The 22,135-nt window shown below is 32.2% G+C and overlaps 1 protein-coding gene across 1 annotated transcript in view; it reads left to right on the top strand.

Annotated features, from left to right (window-relative positions):
- Window positions 1–22,135, top strand: part of LOC128988484 (uncharacterized) — a 730,054-nt gene that overhangs the window by 78,830 nt on the left and 629,089 nt on the right. Inside the window, exon 3 of the mRNA XM_054409815.1 lies at window positions 7,954–8,002. The gene's annotated coding sequence lies outside the window, so the exon portion shown is untranslated. The remainder of the gene's footprint in view (window positions 1–7,953; window positions 8,003–22,135) is intronic.

Below are 22,135 nucleotides of genomic sequence, written 5' to 3'. Positions count from 1 at the left end.
TTTTATTATAACCAGAAGAATTGTAAAATTTTGTGAAGGTTTGTGTAAAACTCTTTGCAGCATATATTTGATATACGGCAAAGAAATCGAAATGGCATTAGAATAACTTATGAATGAATATCAAAACAAGATAACATAATATAACTATCAAATTATTAAGAACGACTCAAAGAGTAAGAATATGGATCACCCATACTAACAGTGCTTTTATTTAAATATCAGATAAATATAAACAACGAAAGGTAATTTATATGGAGGTCACGTTGTTTTCAAACTCATTGTCCCATTGTGTAGAGTGTGGAAATTAATGAAACCATCAAGTGGAAAAGGTGACACCTCGAAGCGGGGAAAATACTTTTATGTGGCTTCGTCGGTGAATTGAATTGCATTTATAGATTGCAAGACAATACAATCTTATAGAAAACATTCTTTCTAGAGCAAAATAACAATAACGGAATGAAAAATGTCATTAACGTAATATTATAGTCTAGGAGTTAAATAGCTTGAATTGGCCATCTTGGGATGGTTTAGTTCATTGTCAGATAAAGGAAATTGAAACATAGACCTAATGTTTAATAGGTACAATAAACATTTATTCTATTTTTTATGATAAGTTGGTGCAGTTATTATTTTCCATACATTTTATCTCGAAATAATTACTATAAATACTTTTTAGAAAAACTGTCATTAGTGAGTTTTGACTAATGTCTTCTTCTAATGGAACTACTTAATTAGTTTGCACTGGCAAAATGTTATAGTAATTAATTCAAAATTTAATATATTTACTTTTTAAGACATTATAATAATTTAATTTTGTAAAAAAATACAACCGACTTCAAACGCTCTAAAAAGAATGAAATAATTTTAATAAAGTAAACTTTTGTATTAGGCAAGCTCACGTATTTCAAGTCGGCGCGACTCTATGATGATTTTTGATACAAAATTGAAAAGGGTGTCCATATTGCAGGTGACTATCTATAACTAAAGGTGTTAATCTGCATGTCCTTTTCATAGTTATGCGATAAGTGTTATTTTATTACCGTAATCAGAGATCGGCATTATAGTGGTATTAACGAGTATCTTTAAAAAGATTATAACGCATTTAAATGTTTCTAACTTGGAAAAATAATGTTTTAATACTAAACTATCTTCTTTTCCCTATCATAATATCAAACTAAATTATTTTCCTATTCATATAGAACATTTGTGTGTGTTATTTTCATAATGCATTTATTCTGAAGTAAACATAAAATACAAGAAAATATTTCCTTTAATATATAAACAAAACAGTTCAGTATGTTTTTTATATATTTATGTTATCCAGCTACATTTTATTGATTTTCAAAATACACTCACAATATTTAATTTCAATCATATTTGCAGTTTGAGCCGCGCCGACTTGAAATACGTGAGCTTGCCTAATACAAAAGTTTACTTTATTAAAATTATTTCATTCTTTTTAGAGCGTTTGAAGTCGGTTGTATTTTTTTACAAAATTAAATTATTTCATGATTTTTAGTGACTGTATAATTTTTTTTATATTAATTACTTGAGGTTTTTTGATAAGCAAAACTGTTTGAAACAATCAAAAGTTCCACAGAACAATCATTATTTTAAAACTGCTTGAGTCACCTGTTCAGGTTACATAATCAATGGGTATGAAAATAAACATTTTTAGATATTCCTTAAGAAAGAAAGAGTTGTCCATTACATTAGGCCTAATGAAAAACTAATTGTCTTTTCTAGATACATTGAAATGTCAGACATCATCGTTTCCTGCAATCGGTGTACTTCTACATTATAAAAAGAAATACAGTAACGTCCCAAGCCTTTTGGAACAATATGAAAGTTATTCCTCAGCAACCAGCACTAAAAAATCTCTCAAAAGTGGAAAATTGGTCGTTAACACGTATACAGTAGTACCTTTGGAAAATATTATATGAAAGATTGGTTCAGCTAAAAGTGGTGTAGGTCATGTAGGGGGTTTTGTTTGCTCAAGATATAGCCTAGTCGAAATTGCAAATCATCTTCCTCTAGGACTTTCCGAAGCAGGCATAATAGTATTGATATGTTATAGTAACTGGGTAGAGAATATTAATAAATATTCCACATCTGCAAATGAAATATGTATATGAAAGATTGGTTCAGCTAAAAGTGGTGCAAGCCATGTAGGTGGTTTTGTTTGATCAAGATATAGCCTAGTCGAAATTGCAAATCATCTTCCTCTAGGTCTTTCCAAAGCAGGCATAATAGTATTGATATGATATAGTAACTGGGTAGAGAATATCAATAAACATTCCACATCTGCAAATGCATGTTTGGTAAATAAAATATTTAACACTTTTAAGACAATTGACGATTATGCACTGTCACACTTCTTAGGTCGTGTAAGGAATAATTGCATTTAATTTATATTTAGACCTGTTTTACGGATGCTTTGGTTTTCACAATACACCTTTATTTGTCAATATCATACAGCTATTCACTGAAACATATATGTTTTTGTAAGTCAGAATATTCAATACTAAAAACAGAATTACTGTATACACAAATCAGGTCAAACGTTAAAATACATTTTTATAGTAACCAAAACAAAATGCATTTTTCTCAATGTAGTTCATTTAGGCTCCATGGCAAGAAATAGTTTATTGTTCAATATGAAGCAACTGTTTCATGAAGAATTGTCTGTAGCTTCATTTAAATGGTTTCAACTAACAGCTGTAGGAATGTTATTATTATTTATTGCCTTATCTGCACAAATGTAAACAATCTGCACAAATGTAAACAAAATAAATGTTGAATATTTAAGGTTTTCAGAATTTTTCACCGAAACAAATTTTTTACTTAAACATAATATATAAGGTACCAAATAGAAACTCTCCTGGTTATTTTGGTGGTGGAACCACACTGATCGGTAAAAGAATCACAGAGAAATTGGTGAACATACATAGAAAAAAAAAACATCGCCACAAACAAATTGAGAACCTCCTCCTTTTGTTGGTAGTGGGGAAGTCGGTTAAAAAATAGCCATCTTTATAGACATAATAAATTGATAATCAATTTTGGAAACAGTCTACGGTTAATTAATTTGTAAAGCAACTAAATAACTTTCTTGTCAATGCTAAGCTCACCCACAATATGATAATTTGCATTTCAAAAAATTTAAAAATATTTAATTCTTAAAAAAAAAATGTTTTCAAGACTTAGTGAAGCAACTTGTGTTATCGAAAATTCGTGAATCAGTGGTAGGAGAGAGATTACCTAGCTAAGATCCAGCTTAGAGCAGCCTCGTCTGGCCTGAGAAAAGGGAGCTTTGTGTTGAAAATAACATTGTTTCCTGGTAATCCAAGTATTATCTAAATCTATATATTAATTTGAAACTGTTTTTCTTTGTGACAGCTATTTTGAGAGAACGGCTGGGCGTAGAAACTCGGTAGAGGTGTCTAAAGAAAGGTCCCGGTCTGTAGATGAGCCATCAAAAGAGAAACGTGGTAAATTCCCTCGGGGCTCTGCCCCAGTGGCCTTTAAATTCCCATCCCATGTTATTCTTATGGAGGAATACGGGTATTTTGTCACAGCTAATTTGAGAGAACGGCTTTGTGTAGAAACTTGGTAGGGGTGTCTAAAGAAAGGTATTGGTCTGTAGGTGAGCCCTCAAATAAGAAACGAGGTAATTTCCTTGGGGCTCTGCCCCAGAGGTCTTTAAAGTTCACTCAGCAATTTTGTTTACTTTACGACCATATGGATAATTTTACTCTATTTTTAATGAACCAGCTGTTACTATTAAAATATTCAAGGTCTACTGAAACTGTCAAAACTAAATGTTTACATTATTAGATTCTCCACTGCATGGCAAGTTTTTTATAGTTTCAACAAAATGATAAATTTATGACGTGTTTTAAATGTTTTGTTCAAAAATCTATGATTTATTGTTCTTATAAAATTTTAAATTATAAAATAAGTATGACATATCAATTTCAAAGGAACGTATAATTATTCCTTATCGGAAATGTCAATTCAGGTATTAAAAGGAATGTGTTCAGGAATTTGTACACATGATGTACACAGAACATTCAAAAACACAACAGTGTCATCACATCTCATCGCATTTGCATAATTTGTTACCAAGGCTGGACTAGGTTATGGATTTGGTTCCGCAAATGTTCAAGATGTGTGATCAAATTTCCTACATTATGGTTCATTCCATCAACGAAATACATGCACAGCTTTATGTGATCGATATAGCCAAGGCAAAACTACCCCATAAGATAATGAATTATCAAGTAAGAACAGGATGATTAAATACATGGGTCGATGTTGCAAGAGAAGGAATTAAAATTGCTTAGATCGAAGTAAGAATGTTACTGCTTTCTGGAGAATCAGATATTTTTATCAAATACAAAAAAAAAACTGATTTAATATGCTGATAAAATTCTGTATTTTTATGACCATAGATGAAGATTTACTTATAAATCAGGATACAATCTGAATGTTTTTCCTAAAGCAGATGGAATTAGTTGTTAGTAATGCATATTCACTCTTTCCATAACATGATAGACTAATTATATGAACTCATTCTCCCATATAGTGAAAGTGGCCTTGACATGAAACAAACAATTATAAGACTCTTAAAAAACCTTTTGGGCAACCTAAAGCCGATAAAAAGGTAGGTAATATTGTGTTAAACGAATTCATCAATCACTTTTTTTAGGGAATACAATCGTCATACTTATTATTATGCTTATCCTCCCTTCATTTAACTAAGATTTTAATGACTTCACTCTATCTATCGCAGTTAGCTGAATTTACATTAAACCTCAAGATTAACTGTCGATTTCGACGGGGTTCCACTAGTTTGTATTTAATTGATTCTGGTTTTACTAATGAAATGGAAATTTTCAATTCATTCATTACTAATATCTTCTTTCATGAAAATTTATTATGTGTTATTGATTTTGTAGAATGCAAATTGATCGGCTGTTAATCCATATATAAATCCCAAAGTGCCCTTGAACTTTTGAGTAAACAACCCAATACTCAAAAACAAATTGGGGTGTGGTGGTAGAGGAGTCACACCCCTATAAACCATATACTTAAAATGTTTGTCATGACGAGAAACTTTGCGCAAAACTATCTATTATATCATAAATTGCCCTTTAAGGTCGTAATTCCGTTCTAAAGAGGACTTTCCATATACCTAATGTTAAAAATACCTCAACTGTACTTATTTGTTTGTTATTCTTTCCATTTATTACCTTATTAAAATCAGGTGTGATTATTTGTATGTATTACTGTATTCTGTTTGGTTTATTTCAGCTTAACGTAACCAATCAATAGTTTTATTAATGCTTATGAAGTCAAACGGGGTGAAGAAACAGGCCATGCTGCAGCACGGGCAGCGCAACACTACGTCACAGTGGTGGATAGTTGTACTAAACTCTTACCATTAACATTTTACAATCAACCAGCTTGTTTATTTGCCTAAAAAATATGGGAATTGTGATGGCAATGAATTTATCAATGAAATCTATCCACTAGTGTGACGTCATGGATCCTGCAGCATGGCCTTTTTCTAGTGGGGCCTTGGGTGAAGCCCGTGGGTAACAACTAGTTTCTATAAGTATTGATTGATGAAACGTATTGACGTAAGGTAAAAAAAGCAATTGTATCATCGTGAATGACTATGAACATATGTTATTGGTTCAGATCTTTGATTACAACATTGTGGATTTATTCACCAATAAGAAATATATTGGTAAACAACTATCCAGATTCCGTGATCGAATACACATCAAACCCTAGATAAACAGAATGTGTAAGGATACTAATTTGCACCAAACTAACAAGGGATCTTAATACATTGACCGAACACCTACCTAACACTTTGTGCTGCAAAACTTGCGAAGGTCTCTGACACTTTTTCATGATACTGTACTAGGTTAAGAAGGGGGCGAGTTGGTCTAGTGGTAGAGCGCAGGGTGTCGGTGCCCCCGTTCCAGGGTTCAAATCCCGCCAATCAGCAATGGATATTATCCATGTGATAATGCAGAAACGACTAGGATTAGCCTGAAGTAATATGTTAAACAGTTCCGTAGAACCAGGAGATGAGACACTAAAAATAACTGGGATAAGAAAATTATACATCACAGAGGTCTATAAGTGTGAAAAATAAGAACGAGTTAGCCTATTATTACAAATATAAGGGGAAACACGCCTATACCAAGTTACAGTAGTGTATGAAGATATAACCATAAATAGATTAGTTTTCAGAGCGATAGAGGTAGACTATTCTATTTAGTTAATGGCTTACGTTAATCAGTTACTAAATCATTAAGTGAAATGATGGGTAATTTCGTCCTGATTAAAGAAGTCTGTGATCAAGGCGGATTTCGTAAAGGCATTCCGTTAATGAATCTTACTTGCAGCCTTAATTAACGAGATATATATTTTTCCAAAATGTTTTTAAATAGGCCTACAAAACTTAAGATTGAAACAGTATTTTTAAATAAATGATTATACAGTATTGATATGATAGCATAAATAATATCGTTTGGATATAGTTGTAAATATATGGTAGTGTATGAAAATGTGATTCATTATTGTTTAAGATAATAATCCAATTTCGTATTGATTCATATATTGCATTGACATAATTTTTGGCCTACATTACTTAGTTTTTATATTGAGGGATCATTATTTCCAGCTGTAAAATGGGTAAAATAACTGTCCTAAAATATAAAGTCCGTTTGTAAAATGTAAATTTTTTAAATACAAAATTACTAATATTATGTTGAAGCATCTGAAATGGTGTAGTAGTGATTTATTCCAACCCCAATTGTTTCCCAACTCATTGTTTCCGTCTGTTATTGAAACCTTAATTAATTGAACCCTTGCGCTGCGGAAACGTTACCTTGGCGCGGTAGATTGAATGGAATCGCCTCCAATGCGATTGTACTATTCGGTTTTCCATTCATTCGCGCAGCTCTATTCTGTGTTATTCGGTATTTCAAATTCATTTAAACTTTTAAGATTGTAGTGAGCTGAATGTCAGTGTATCTTCTGATCTTTGGTACTTTTGATTTAACGACCTCTTTAACGAGTGTTTCTTTCTTAAAAGTAAACCAAAATCGTCCATGTTACTTCAGAAAATGTTAAGATTTTATAACGTGGCTCTAGTGTATGCATGATGTTTTATAGACCTGTGCGACTGTTAGTTAAACCTTCTATAATGCAATAAAGTTTAACCCGTGTGTATAGTGTGAACCTGTTTAAGATGTGTATGTCTATATGCCAATACGATACTTACCATCAGGTATGGTAATAATCGGGGTTGTATTGTAAATTAGAATACATTTAGTGATATAGGTACCTAAGATAGACGGAATTATAACCACGATCAATTAACTTATGAATTAATTTTATACCTTAAGCGATTAATATTAATGGTAAACTTTGCCTACCTCACTTTTTATTGTAGCCTAATCATTTTATTAATTTAGGAGCTCATATTGGTGGAAATAATAAAAAACTAGTATGATACATTCTTTTGTCTAAATTAACATCTGAGTTGTTCTCAACTAATTTAACAATCGGATTTAGAGAACCCAGAACGTTTATGAAACTTCATAATGATAGAGCTGAAGAAAGATATTCCACAAAATTAAAACTATTTTTAATTTACATAGTTTGAGCATGTAGATGCAATTACGCCATTAGCAATAGATTTTATACTGCTAAATTAACTCAAATTCGTGTCTTTTCCAGAATAAATGTTTTAAAACTTAATCGACCCTCATCATCCTCAGGTGTGCATATGGTTTGCACCAGACGACACAAACGAGTTTTAAATTACTTCGTTTTTATCAAGACATCGAATTCTATGTGTGTATAAAACTCTTGGTTTATAAAATGTGAAAATTGTAACCTTTGTAATGTCTCCTTCTTTATTTACAGATACATTGGCCATAGTCCGCTGTTTTGGAATGACAAACGTGGCGATTTGGTAAGCTGAGTTTCTTCTCCTAAAATACCAATATAACCTATGAATTGTACTTTTATTTTGTTATAAACTTAAACTTTTGACGGACCTAGACTACCCCCGACAGAGTGCGCTGACATAGATTAATGATTTATGAGAAATGTAGTGACTTTTCAGCAAAGCCAAAGTAACAGTACAACTTATAGAAAGCTATAGAACGAGGTTTCATTTTGGCTTCAACCAACTCAGCAACAAAAAATAGAGGATAAATAGAGGAAGGTTTTACCTTGTAGCTCAATTTGTGAGTGGCTCATAAAAATGTCTGTTGTTTTTTTTTTTAATATGGGCTAGAGTTGTTCCATCCAGATTGGATGCCTTCTTCAGCATCCATAAAAGTCAACGTGTAGAGCCAAGAGAGTATATCTTTAACTATCTAGGCCATGATTGCCACAGTCATAGCAGCTAGAAGCTACTAAATCTGAAAGTATAAAAATATGAATGCTGACAAAATAGACGAAACAATCATTAATTTACATATTGATATACATATTTGAATTTACATATTTGTAAATGTTTTTTTCATAAAAAAATACAAAGTTTGTAACCTGGATATTTATAAATAAGTATTAATTCTCATACATCGTCTCAAAAGTTCCATTGCGTTAATATTTAAGACACGTATATCTTTTCTTGTAACAATACAATAACACAACGTGAACGAGTAAATCATAGTTTTTGTACTGTTTCATCTATTGATACTACAATAGTTAGGATACACAAAATGAATAATCACATTAAGAAACTGGGAGGCAAGGCATAAATTAGTTTCAGTCATAAATGTTTGTATTGACACTCAAACGATATAGCGTTGTATACCATAATGAAAAATATCTATTTTTAAAAGAGTCACAAACCAAAATAATAAAAACGCAACATATTGTCTGCATTGTATCTAATCTAATGAACTGCTTACTTATTTACTGTCGTCGCTCCACAAATCTCAGTTGATTCTTCGCCTCGTGTACCAGCCTCTTCCACCCTTCTCTGTCTTCTGCCAAGTTGACATTTGCACCCATTGTCCTGATGTCGTTCAATACTAAAGCCCCTGTCACACGGAGCTGGTTCCAGCAGCTGGTTCTCGCTGCGAGATCCAGCAGCTTTAGTTGCTAGTTCTCCAGCGCGCTAGAAGTCCTGTCAGACGAAGCTGGAGAACTAGCGCTACAACTTACAAGTTTGGTGATGTAATTGGAACTGACTGTGTAGTTAACAAAAATAATGTCTTCTGTTGCTATTAGAATTGATGTTTTGTCTATGATCACCTATCATAAAATTAAAAAGTGCAAGGAAAAATATACTTTTAATACATAGGCCTAAACACTATTATTTTGTATCTACTACGGGCATGTAAATTAACTAATTAAAATCGAATAAGTTGTGGTAGGCGTATAACAAAAGGACTTTTTCTTTCAAGAACACATTCATTTAATTAATATATGTGAGATGTAGCAATCGTAACAACGAGAAAATTACGGCTATGTATGAACAATTTCTAAACATGAAAGTTTAAATTTATTCTTGATTAGTTTAAATGTGTTTAATTAATTTAAATTAATTTTTCTTATTGCGAGAACCAGCACGATACTGTCAGACAGAGCTGGAATGATGCTAGAGACTACAGCTGGGTGGTCACATGACCTGCAAGTGGCTCTTCAAGCGCTTGTAATATTAAACCGTTTAAAACCTCCAGCGGCTGGAGATACCAGCTCATGCGAGTGTTACTAGCGGCTGGAGAGTCAGTCACACGATGCTGGTTTTCCGCTGGTTCTAGCTGCTAGTTACTAGCGGCTAGAAAACCAGCTCCGTGTGACAGGGGCTTTAGTCAGTCCATCTCAATTTCGGCCTTCCCAATGGACGTTTACCTCGTGTAGCTCTCCAAACTTCATACAGTCTTGTTCCTTTCTCTCTTCGTGGCACATACCCTATCCAACTTAACCTTCTTCGTTTAAACATTGCAACAATATCTGGGTCGGTGTATTTAAGCTCTTTATTTTTCCTTAATCTCCACATTTCTCCCTCCTGAACTGGTCCAATGAATTATTTTATTAAAATTATGGCATAAATGAATGGGCTTTACTAATAGTAATACTTGTAAGAAGGACAACTACTTATAGTTGAGAGACAAAATTTAGTAATTTTGTTATCAGTGGTCAACACATCAACAACGAACTTGCATCCTTCATATGAAATGTTAAACAATAAAGAATACCTATTTAAACCAGTATCGCAGTTCATGTCGAATTACGTAATGTACTTAAAGAAGGTTTTATGTGAACATAATTCGTAATTTATTTCATTCTGACAATGCCTTTAATCCACTGCTTCTATTTGAATGAAAAATAGAAAAGCCGTTAGATAGATATATCTGAACTGAAGTAACGAGTGTAACCAAATTATTTTATTCATTGGTTTTTATCAAATTTTTAAAACCTTTTTATATCAGTTTAAGTAAAGTTTAACGACATGCTCTGGTTGATGTGATAAAGAAGATGAAACTATCTGAGTGATGGTGAATTCATTCATCCGCAACTGAACTTGTAACATTGTCCAGTCCACTGGGACACGAGCCCACCCTTTCCCGAGCTATTTGACTATCAAAGCAAACTTCTCACTCTCCAACCACGAAACCGATTACCTAACTCAGTATTTGTTCATACCATTCAATTTGTTTTTATATCCAACGCTATTAAAGTATTTTTTAAGATTACTTAATATGGAACATAGTGAGATTTTAATTCTATTTTTATATCAAATAAAATGACCGAATTATCTATCAAATTAATATCTTATTTTAAATTATATCCTATGTGCTATTTGAAGAAATATATATAGTAACTTTGGGTGATGAAATGTCTATTTCATTTAGTTAAGATTCATCATTCTTTAAATTTGTACAAGTAGAATGTTAATTAATCATCCAAAAGTTTAAAACATTGTGTTGATAATAAAACTAAACGTATTATATAACTCAGTTTACTAATTGATTTATTTAGAGGGACAAACAACTCCATATAACACTGACTGTCTAATTATTCCAAGATTATCTTTATAGAGAAAGAGATTATTGCCATAGTTTACTTGTATATTATACATATTTATACAATTTGGAAATGAAGAAGTTAGCTTATTAGAAGTTTGGTTGATGATATAATAATGTTAACACTTTTTCATCAAGCTGCGTACATTATAAGTAGTTAACAAACCAGTATATTTCAATAAAGTTTAATCCAATTTGATTGATTACATGCTGTAGACGACTTTTAACTTTGTTTTAACCTAATCTTGATTTGGATATTAAACTAATATTATTACTGCCTGCAAAAAACGTCATGTGCGTCTAAACTAATTGTGAAATAATAATGTTTGCACTTTTCTGATCCAATATAAAATAATTCATCGCTTCAAGGGCCAAAGAAGAGACAATTAAACTGAGTCTTAAATTCTTAAATTAGAGTACTAATTGTATTATAATAGGATGTTCGTGACCGAAATGCTTTCCATGATGACAATTAAGCTTAATGTCGTATTATAGATTAAGATATCTCACCAGAAAGTTAGAGAATTTTGAAAACTCTCCAGAAATGATCGGATTGATTGCTTTCCCTGATGAATGGTGCAATCTCTTGTATTTGTTGAAACGTATAAAGGCGCTGTGCAACCACACATGAAGATGCAACCTAGTACTAACTTTACACACTGTTCGTTTCAAAAATCAAAGTATTAGTTTTGGTAAAGACAAGTTAAGCTTTGTTTCCCATGTGTACTTATAAAAACAGTTTGGAACTTGTTAGATCAGTAACTAAAACCCTTTTCGTTAAAAGGTTCTGCAGTAAAAACAGCCGTTTTCTATGCATGTGTTGCAGGTCTAAATAGCTCTTTCACTACCTAGGGAGTAAAAGTCAGCTGTTAAAACACAGTTGTAAACATCGATTGTGTCAAAAGTATGTGTCAATTGATTAGGTTGGTTGATGATTGTTACATTCTCGTCAAAAGTTCGATATATCGATAGGATGATGTACACCAACACTATCGTAATAGACAAAATGGTTGAATGACTTATTATTATCTTTGTCCAAGTTTTCACATGTATACTTTACTCTTATTATTGTTATATTTGACATTCCTTTCATTGCTATTATTATGGGTTATCTAGTCATAATGAGCAATTTACAACTCAAACTGTAATAAAATTGGTGTATATCCGTTGGCAAATAAATAAACAGCTGATTATTTGCAATATTGAAAACAAGTAGGACGTCTTTTTGAGAGGTTAGCTTTACGTAAAAAGTATCTTCGTGTTCTAACCTAGTTTGTAAAAAATGGTGCAATATGACAACAATTTAGTTCATCACATGGTATGTCTTTTCAACTCTCGTTCGTTTTACTTCACTTTGAAATTAGAGCTTGGGTTGAAAACTCCTCACTTCCACCCTAGTGAGGACATATACTATTACCATTCAAAAGGAAAATTAATAAGGATTTATATTGTTGAACTATCTGTGACTGAGCCTAGGGGAGACTATTCTTTGGGTAAAGACAAACCACACTGGGTTTCCATAATTCATCTATTCAAGTGATAACGTTGACCTACAACAAGTTGATCCTAGCTTACATTGACAGTTTAGCTGATACATTACGGTCTGCATATTTGGCGGTTTAGCTGCAGACAAGTAAACCAATGCAAAAACTATACCTGTATAAACAGTGAGCAATTGTATTTATATTTGTATCGTAGGAGAGTCTAGTTTAGTGATAAATTAAGACGAATAAATGTGGAACGGGAAAAGTAAACGATAATTCAAACTGTTTAATATTTATAAATATTATTTTAATATATTTATCTTCTGGTTTTCGATTTTATGAATCTTGTTTCCTTTGAAAAGTGAAATGTTCTCGTGGTTGATTAATCTTAAAATAAGTGTAGGCTATTTATAACTAAACGGGCAATTGCGAACGTTGGATTCGGGAAGATGATACATAAGAAACTATGCTCTTACATCATTAAAAATATTTGTTATTCTAACAACTAAGTTAGAAAAACCAATTAGACGTTAGGACAATATGACATATTCAAATGCAGTAAGGAATATAACAATATATATATATATATATTATATATTATATATATTATGATATATTTTGGACATATTTTGAGCTTTAGCTCAAAAGTAATACATACGGTAAGTATTCCATCAACGTAGATAAATACAAATTTAACAACTAAACTATTAAATATACATTTCCAAGTAAAAGATTTTGCGAAGCCTAACCGTAATTAGTTTTTTTCCGTAGTGTTATGTTGTAGTAGGCCGTGTATTGTGCAATAATTACTAATGTTGTTATGTGGAGTAAAACAATAAAAAGCTTATAATATATAGCTTATATAGTTGTAAAATTTAACATCGAAAATACTAAGTTTATCATTCTCAATAAACATAATTATTATCTAAGATACAATTATGTCAAAATTTATCCTTGTTGATTACAGTTTAAGTTGGGCTTATCTGCTTAAATGCCTAAGCTGAGAGATCAACTTAATTAGAGAGTACATATCTCGGTACAAAGTTCTATAATATAAAGTTCCAAAGGAAGTTTATAAAGCGCATTTAACTTAGCTCGGAAATCCCAACCCGCATTGCTGCAGTTAAGCAGACGAAGCGAAGTAATATATTGAGGGAAATAAATAGTTGAACACAATGTTTATTTGTTAAGTATTTTTCTTTCAGAATTTTTAGATTTAAGACTTTGCATATCAAGTAGGTACGATTATACAACTTAAAGACAGAAATTGCTAAGATTTTATTGAAGAAGACTTGCAATGGACGGGCACATTTTCCTTGGTTTCTTTGGTATCTTGGGCGGTTGAGCTTACAATTTAACTCAAGGTTGGTTCAAAACAATGAGGTTGTGTATCCTCAATCAACGTGGATGTGTGTTACTTAATAAGTGGACTGTATTTTAGGTAGAACAAAAGAAATAATAGATTGAAAAATAGTTTATATGAATTTAATGAAAGAAACATTTGAACTGAGAAATAAACAGTTTTAATAATTAAACATCAGCTGGTAATTAATCAAGTAATGTAATACTAATATATTGGAAACAAAGAGTTTAAAATAGAAAAGGTAGTGATGATTATAAATTTTAAATAAGTGCTGAACTGTGGATGATGGTGGTTAGTAGGCTTGAAACCCATACCTTTGGGATAAAAGTCTTATCGGATAAGTCTGGATGAGTAATGCTACACCAATTGTATCCCCTTAGCGAGCTTAGAGCAGTATTTAGCATGCATGCTAGAGTACGGCAACATGAAATTCATAACAAACACCATTCATAATTAAATATCGTCTTACAAACTGATTTAAATTAAGTAACCGGAACTCTATCTTAACTATATTAAAGATATAATACGGATTCTAAACACCATTAATGGAAAATTCAAGTTTCGAAAAATTTATATCATTACTGTAGACTTAAAAGGGGGGGGGGGCGGTAATTACTTCAATCGGGCTTAGAATAATAATTTGTCTAAATATCCTCCTTAAGAATAAGCTTACACTTTAAAAGAGCGTTCATCAATCTTCCAACAAAAGTTAAGCCTAAATATGAGCTAATTAGTGTGTTATAGCTGTAGTTTGAGTTGAGGATGAGCATTTACAAGAGGAAGTAACTTGTATAGCCCGTAACTTGATGGCTGGAGAAATTCTACGAGTACATTTATTACATTTACCGTTCGAAAATAGGATTTAAGGATGGATTAAAAACAACTCCTTATCTTTCTTCGTTGTATACTTATTTCTATTAAATAGATTTAAAATGCAAATTAACTGTTTAGTCGGTGGCTCAGTCGGTAGCGTCGTGGACTTCGGGCCCAAGGCAGCGATGTCGTGGGTTCGGATCCTGGTCACTGCCGAAATAGTATATTTCGTACCTAGGGCCGAAAATGAGGTTTTGCCGGCTCGAGATAGTTTTTAAGTTCGAGACGAAGTCGAGAACTTAAATCGATCGAGAGCTGCAAAACCATTTCGGTCCGTGGTACGAACGCTATTTTTCACCACACTATACCCCTATTACCACTATTCACCACTATAATAATGCACACTGATCGTCAACACAACTACAACTTTAAGGTTATGTGAAGAAATAATTTGAGGAATCAGCAAAAATATAAATAAATAGTTGCTAGGCAACGGTGACAATAACACAATTCTATATTGCAATGCTATGGATTTTGATTGTGTATTTAAAACGCATTCATGATTTAATTAAGTAAGCGGACAGCTGATTTTGCGGCCCCGGCCTGTAAAAACCTGCTCGGTCCCCAAATTGGCGACAGCTGGCATGGCCAGCAAAACGTAACTTTCAGCCACCAATTAACGTATGTAATACAGCCAAAAACATCATAGTGTGGTGAAAACATTTTTACGCCACACTACATTATTTTGACGAACTTCCCACGCAAGGATTTAGTCCAGAAAACAGCTGTTTGCCGCCAGCTTATCCAAATGGGGTTTCATTGCGTACTACTGTACTGCAATGAGTTTTGCCGGACACCAATTATACTGTATTTAGGTGGCAATGAATGGTTATAAACCAAAACACTCTTAGAGGTTATGACTAGTGATTTGTTGTCCTTTAGTTGGTGGAAATATATAAGGATTTGTACAGATTTGTTAGTATGGCGTAAACTATCGTACGTAATTTGTCCAAAATGTGTGTACCGGACTCGTATGGTAATCACGTACTCGACTTCGTCTCGCACGGGAACGACCACACTCGTCCGGTAAACACTTATTTTCAGGACTAGTAACGTAATATACTATATCAGTACAGATCACCTTTGTACTGTAACGGCTCACACCTTGCTTTGCTGTATACGATCCACGCACGGGCGGTTAGTCTATGTGGACGGGCAAATGCAAGGTTCAAAGAGGCCGCCAACCTCTTGAAAAACAAGAAAACAAAACTGTGTTCCTTTATATATTTTGCCCAAGGCTAAGATGAAAAGTAAAATTTCTAGTATTCTTTTTCAATCTATTTCATTTATACATATTATTTATACCGTTGTGACACGACTTATCGTTTGAACTGGAAAAACACCAGTTAATATTGTAAATAACACAAGCTTTTTTTTAGATTGGTATAAGTAACTTATTGATTGTTTTTTATAATATTGACATTGGTAGTTTGTCCAACTCATTGCCTGTTCCACATTTAGAATTGCTGATCGGACGGTTGCAGTAATATGCTCATCTGGGTTATAGTCACACAGCCACTACCGGAATGCACTATATATTTTATCTTGTAGAGTCATTTTAGATTTGTTTAATTTTTGTTTGAGGTTGCAAGGAAATCTAGTCAAAAGTCTCACAAACGATTAACCGCTAACTAGATTTTAAGATGTTAATTTGTATGGACATAATTTTCTATTGAAGAGTTAGTCAAACTATAAGCTTGAAAAATGCAGTTAAAAAATCAATCAAAAAGGGAATGAAAAGGATAAAATTGCTATTAGGACAAAAAATAAGTATAAAGGCAAAGCTCGAACTGCAGGTTATAATCCTACCAATATTATGAGTGGAAAAGTTTGGATGTATGTATGGATGTTTGTGGCAGGTAAAAGTGAAAAATACTGGTCGGATTGGGCTGAAATTTGGAGTGATGATAGATCACATTCCTAATTAACACATAATCGCATAATTAACTCAAAAATCCATTCGGGCTCCGCCCAGTAGCTCTGGAGTTTCCCATGTTGACCTTATGAGTATTCATATTTAAAAGGAATTAAAGAATTTTGTGAGCTGTTTTAACTACACAAGTTGGTTCTATGATATTAAAGATCATTAAAAAAGTTATAATGCTGTAGGTTTACCAACAAGGGCAGCACTATTAATTTTATTTACATTTAAGACAACATCTAATTTGAACCAACTAGCAACACAAAGCTGTGAAAAATGATAATTTCACTTTTTATCGTTTAGGGGCAGTGGTAGATTATTATGGCTATGGTAGATGTGCTATACTAGCATACCGTAAATTAGAAGAACCAAATTTTCTTAAACCGTGTCCTCTCCTATTGCAAACACAAAGCGTGAGTATAACTGCAATAAGCATTTTATACTTGTACGCCAACCCCTTACGAAGGACGGGTACTCTGCTAGTAAATAATGAATCAAATGATGATAACACAACCGGGTTCACCAAAAAATATGAACTCATTTATCGTGGACTTGATGTTTTTTATTAGCGAAATCAACAAGCCTCAAGGGCTTCATCTAGTAAGCATTTCCTCGAAGTCAATAATCTCACATGTTACTGTTAGGGTCTAAGCTTCTAGGAAGATTAATATCACAAAGCAGCTTCCCAATACAATGTTGGCTAAGTAATATATTTGCTAACCTCTGGCATATACAATCTATTATAACTATTTTGGCATCTGGTTTTGCCAGTCAGATGAGAATTAATTTGTTCGTTCAGACTTTGAAGAACGTAAGCATTGACTATTCCTTCAAAATTAATTTATTTTATGCTTCTGCGTTCCTTGTAGTTTGCACACTATTGTGAGGAACTGATTCCAAAGAAGATGATCTCGAAGTTTGAACACAATCAAAGTTATCTAAGACATGGAACGGAGAATGCACTTAGTTTTCAAGCAACTTATTTACTTGCATTAAAATATGCTTAGCACTTAATAGTAACACCTGGAATGTCTAAAAGAGTTTGCACAATGGAATTTAATCTGTATGTTTATTAAAACGTGTTTCCAGGTGCAGAAAGATCCTCGATAAAAGTATCAGCTTTGTAAAGGCTTGGTGTAATGCGATAAACATTGTTATTATATTACAAAGGTTAGCGTTGCTCCTAGAATATGAGTTCTTTACAAAAATTCTGAATATTACTTTGGTTATTCTCAGGTGGTCTGTTAGTTATTCTCATGGCAAGATATAGTTTACCAAATATTGTATTACCATATTATACCGTTTCGGTTAGTGCTAAGTTAATCTCTTTCACATTAGATTGTAGAATAAGAAGGCTATGGTGTAAATAAAGTGTCTTTCTGTCCAACTCAAAGACTGATTTTCAATTGTTTGGTTTTGCTTACAATTTGTTGAGGTTTGAGCGTTTTAATTATCAATTAACTTGCCAAAAATACAAATAATGTTTCATAATGTTTCTCCATTTACATACATTTATCATACTCTTTAGTTAATTCATTGTTAAGTAATTTTCTACCAATGAAACAATAAAAAAATGTATCATATCAAACTTAAACCTTTAAATTCATACACCTACATACATTTCTAACTCAGTACACCTTGACTTAATGTTATAAAAATGACGAACGGACTAACTAATTCATAAAATTCTGTTACATAAAAATAATTCTGTTGCCATTCCCTCATAATTAATTGACACAAAGTCATTTTTATGGAAAAATTAAAACTATCGTAAACTTTATATTAGTAATAGAAATCTTCATTAATACATGGCACTTGAATTATTTTGTTTTTCGTTATCAAGTTTTTTTCCAACCCCGTCACGGTTATAAACATTTTACAGACATTTACTCATGTCTTAAACACTATTTTTTATTTGTATTTTTGTTTACAAAGAGAATATATATTTATTATTTGTAATGTGTAATGTGTGTGTGGTTAATGTCTCCATTAAAATATGTGTACTTACCTTAAATATTGTAACAATATATTTTTAACATTTTGCGAAAGTAGGTAACGATTACATAAATGCCAAGAAAGTTAGAACATAACCAAGTTTAGCTAAGTAATTAACTTGGGAGTTTATTAACTTTACTAATTAACGTAGATGTTTAGCTTTGAGATTATAAGCAACATGGAAACCAAACCATTTATTAACGAAAATTAGTAGGTATTCTAATCATTTGTATTCATTTTACTCATTTAAGTTTGAAGTACATCGTATGAGCAGATGATTCGAATGTTTTTAAAGGCACATTATTTGTAAGTACTATTACCTTTGACTTTTAATACAACAACTGTATCCAATAGTCAATGATATTACCCTAGAAGAGAGTTTCTGTTTGCACATACATTCACAGATATTCCACATACAGGGTTAGGCAAAAGTCTGGAACCCCCCAGTTAACTTTTTAACGCGTTGCAGTAGGAAAACCAAACTCGGCAGATATTTACAACATAAGAAATTGCACTTTTTCATCAAAGTTACAACGTTGCCCCAGCCCCCAAAATGGGGTATTTTGGGGGCAGCTCCAAATTTTCAAATGTAAACACCTATCATGTGACCCCTTATTTTAACGGGTTAATCAAGAGAAATTGAATGACGCAAACCAGAGGTCAATATCACGCCCCTAATCAAAATCGCAGCCATTTTAATTTAAGATGAGCAAGCAAGATAAAGTCTGGAAACCCCCAGTTAACTTATAAATTGTGGCAGTGGGTAAACCAAACTCGGCACATGTTTACAACATTAAAAAATGCACTTTTTCATTAAAGTTATAACTTGTACCTGGCCCCCAAAATGTAGTATTTTTGGGGCAGCCCCAAATTTTCAAATGTAAACACCTATCATGTGACCTTTCATTTTGAAGAGCTTTTCAAGACAAATTAAATGGCGCAAATTAGAGGTCAATATCGCACCCCTAATCAAAATGTCAGTCATTTTTTAATATCCCCTATCAACTTTTTAACAGTTTATAGCAGGAAAACTAAACTCAGCATACCTTCATAAAAGAAGAGAATTCACCTTTTGTTCGGTATTAAAATATTAAATTTTTAAAGCTAACTGGGGGTGTCCAGACTTTATCTTGCTTGCTCATCTTAAATATTTAAAATGGCTGCAATTTTATCAGGGGTACGATATTGACCTCTAGTTTGCACCATTCAATTTCCTTTGATAAGCCCTTTAAAATGAGGGGTTATATGATAGGTGTTTACATTTGAAAATTTGGGGCAGCCTACTAAAATACCCCATTTTTGGGGCGGGGTCAAAGTTGTAACTTTGATGAAAAAGTGCAATTTTATATGTTGTAAATATGTGCCAAGTTTGGTTTTCCTACTGCAACGCGTTAAAAAGTTACGTGTGGGGGTTCCAGACTTTTGCCTAACCCTGTCTATTTCGAAGGAAGGTAAAAGTGGCAAAACGAAAAAATCTTAGAAATTTTTGTTTGTAAAAATATCAAGTATTTTATAATACTTACAGAACCCAAACAAACCAGAAATTAGTTAACATCAGAAATGAGATTTTAATTCAGTTAGAGTTGATCACAAGAGAGGTCATCAACAGTCGGACACAGCTAATGATCTGTTTATTCAACACTCTTTGTACAAACCAACCACCATTTCAAAGAGTGATGTGTAAAACGTAATCAGGCCAACATTTCATAAAATGATGTGGGACAAATGAAAATTCTCGCAGTCGGAATGTCAGATTGACGCATTGTTATTTGTTACAAAAATTAATAAAGTATAGTAGGCAAATGGGGAAAAATCCGTTAAAAAGTTGTACTATTAAAATACAAACTAATTAAATACAAATTTTGGTTTGCTGTGTGGTCGAAGTTAGATTTTCTATATATTTTAAATGTAATCCTTAAACCAAAAAGTAACAATTTATTACAGAATTTTTTTGTACGAAAAGGAAAAATGTAAAATAATAAGTAAGAGTAGTAGTCGTTATTGAAACACAGGTTTGAGTAGCTCCAATTTAACGACTGCTGCGGGACCCATATATTGAATCATCCAACCACGGAACATGTTAGCAGAATATTGGCTCTTAAATACATAAAAATATATTGTCAATTTCTTTTTCCTAAAGGTTGCTATAAAAAATTAGAAACACAAGTTTATGGTGATAAGTATTTGATTATTTATAAAGCTAAACAAATCATATAGTTGTTTATACGTCATAAAAAAACTTGTTTTGCATCTTCTAACTCAAAACAATTTATATTTTGAATTAACTAAAATACGTTCCTGAATGCTATTACATTATAAACAGATTGTATATATGACAATTTTAAGGCCAATGCTATTTTATAATTGTATAATGTTCATGGATTTTTTTTATACGGTTAACGAACAAAGTTAGGTTTGACTTAATGTTCTTACTACGAAACAATTATTTTAGAATTTTTTGTCATATTGAGGCAAAACGCAGCTTTTCTATCGACTGTTTCTAATCTTATACTGTTTTATATACAACCCATTTATACAATATGAGTATATACAGAATAGGGATTATTTAGATGAAAGCTTTAACCGATCTTTTATACACGTTGATCAATAATAAAGTTAATTTAGGAATTTAGAATATGTAACACTATTTAGGATTTCAGAGAAATTAGGTTTTTTGAAACACCTAGGTTCGTTATTGTTATTATTTTAGCTGATTGTTTAGTCTCTATTTCAATATTAAGTTAATTATTTATATAACTATTTAAGGAGATAACATACTTTCTCACTAAATAAAAGGTTCAAAAGTAATTAATGATATTCTGTTTTGCCTATTTCAATTTTTACAAAAATATTCAATCCTTTAAGATGTATGTTATTAAAAGTAAGCTGTTCTGTTTCATTTTTTTGACTGCTACAAGAACACATACTTCGTATACAAGTTTTGTGTTTTTGTGTATTTGTAGCTTTATGATATTCAGTTTAAAACAATACAGCAAATCGTGTAATGGCACATTCCATTAGGTTTCGTAAGGCATATGGTTGATAAAAGTGGTGCTTGGGGTAGCTTGAGGAGGAAATACACTGGACAAAACTTATCTTTTGAGGAGAAACAGCGTTAACGATTCACAACAACTTTTCAAGATTCATTCACGTACTTCAATAGTAGGTTATTTCGTACAACTCACACAGTTTGTAAAGATATAAAAACGTGTGCACTGTATTAGGTTCAAGAACCAAATAACGCGTTATATGTACTTGGTTCTTTTAATCATAAAACAATAAGCTGTGCAAGTTTTTTCGGTAAACGTTTGGATGATATTTATTTTAATAACAGAAAAATTGTAGTTGTAGCTTCTTTATAATGAAGTATATTTTAAGGTGTGATAATTTTGTTAAGTTTCGTGGTCTTGTAACGGTCGAACTGTAA

The sequence above is a fragment of the Macrosteles quadrilineatus genome, unplaced genomic scaffold (genome assembly GCF_028750875.1).
Source record: "Macrosteles quadrilineatus isolate MER2022 unplaced genomic scaffold, UCM_ALF_1.0 Scaffold_3__2_contigs__length_128488019, whole genome shotgun sequence".
In the NCBI taxonomy this organism is placed as follows: domain Eukaryota; kingdom Metazoa; phylum Arthropoda; class Insecta; order Hemiptera; family Cicadellidae; genus Macrosteles; species Macrosteles quadrilineatus.
The sequence above is the reverse complement of the archived record's forward strand: the minus strand, read 5'-3'. Positions and strand labels throughout refer to the sequence as shown.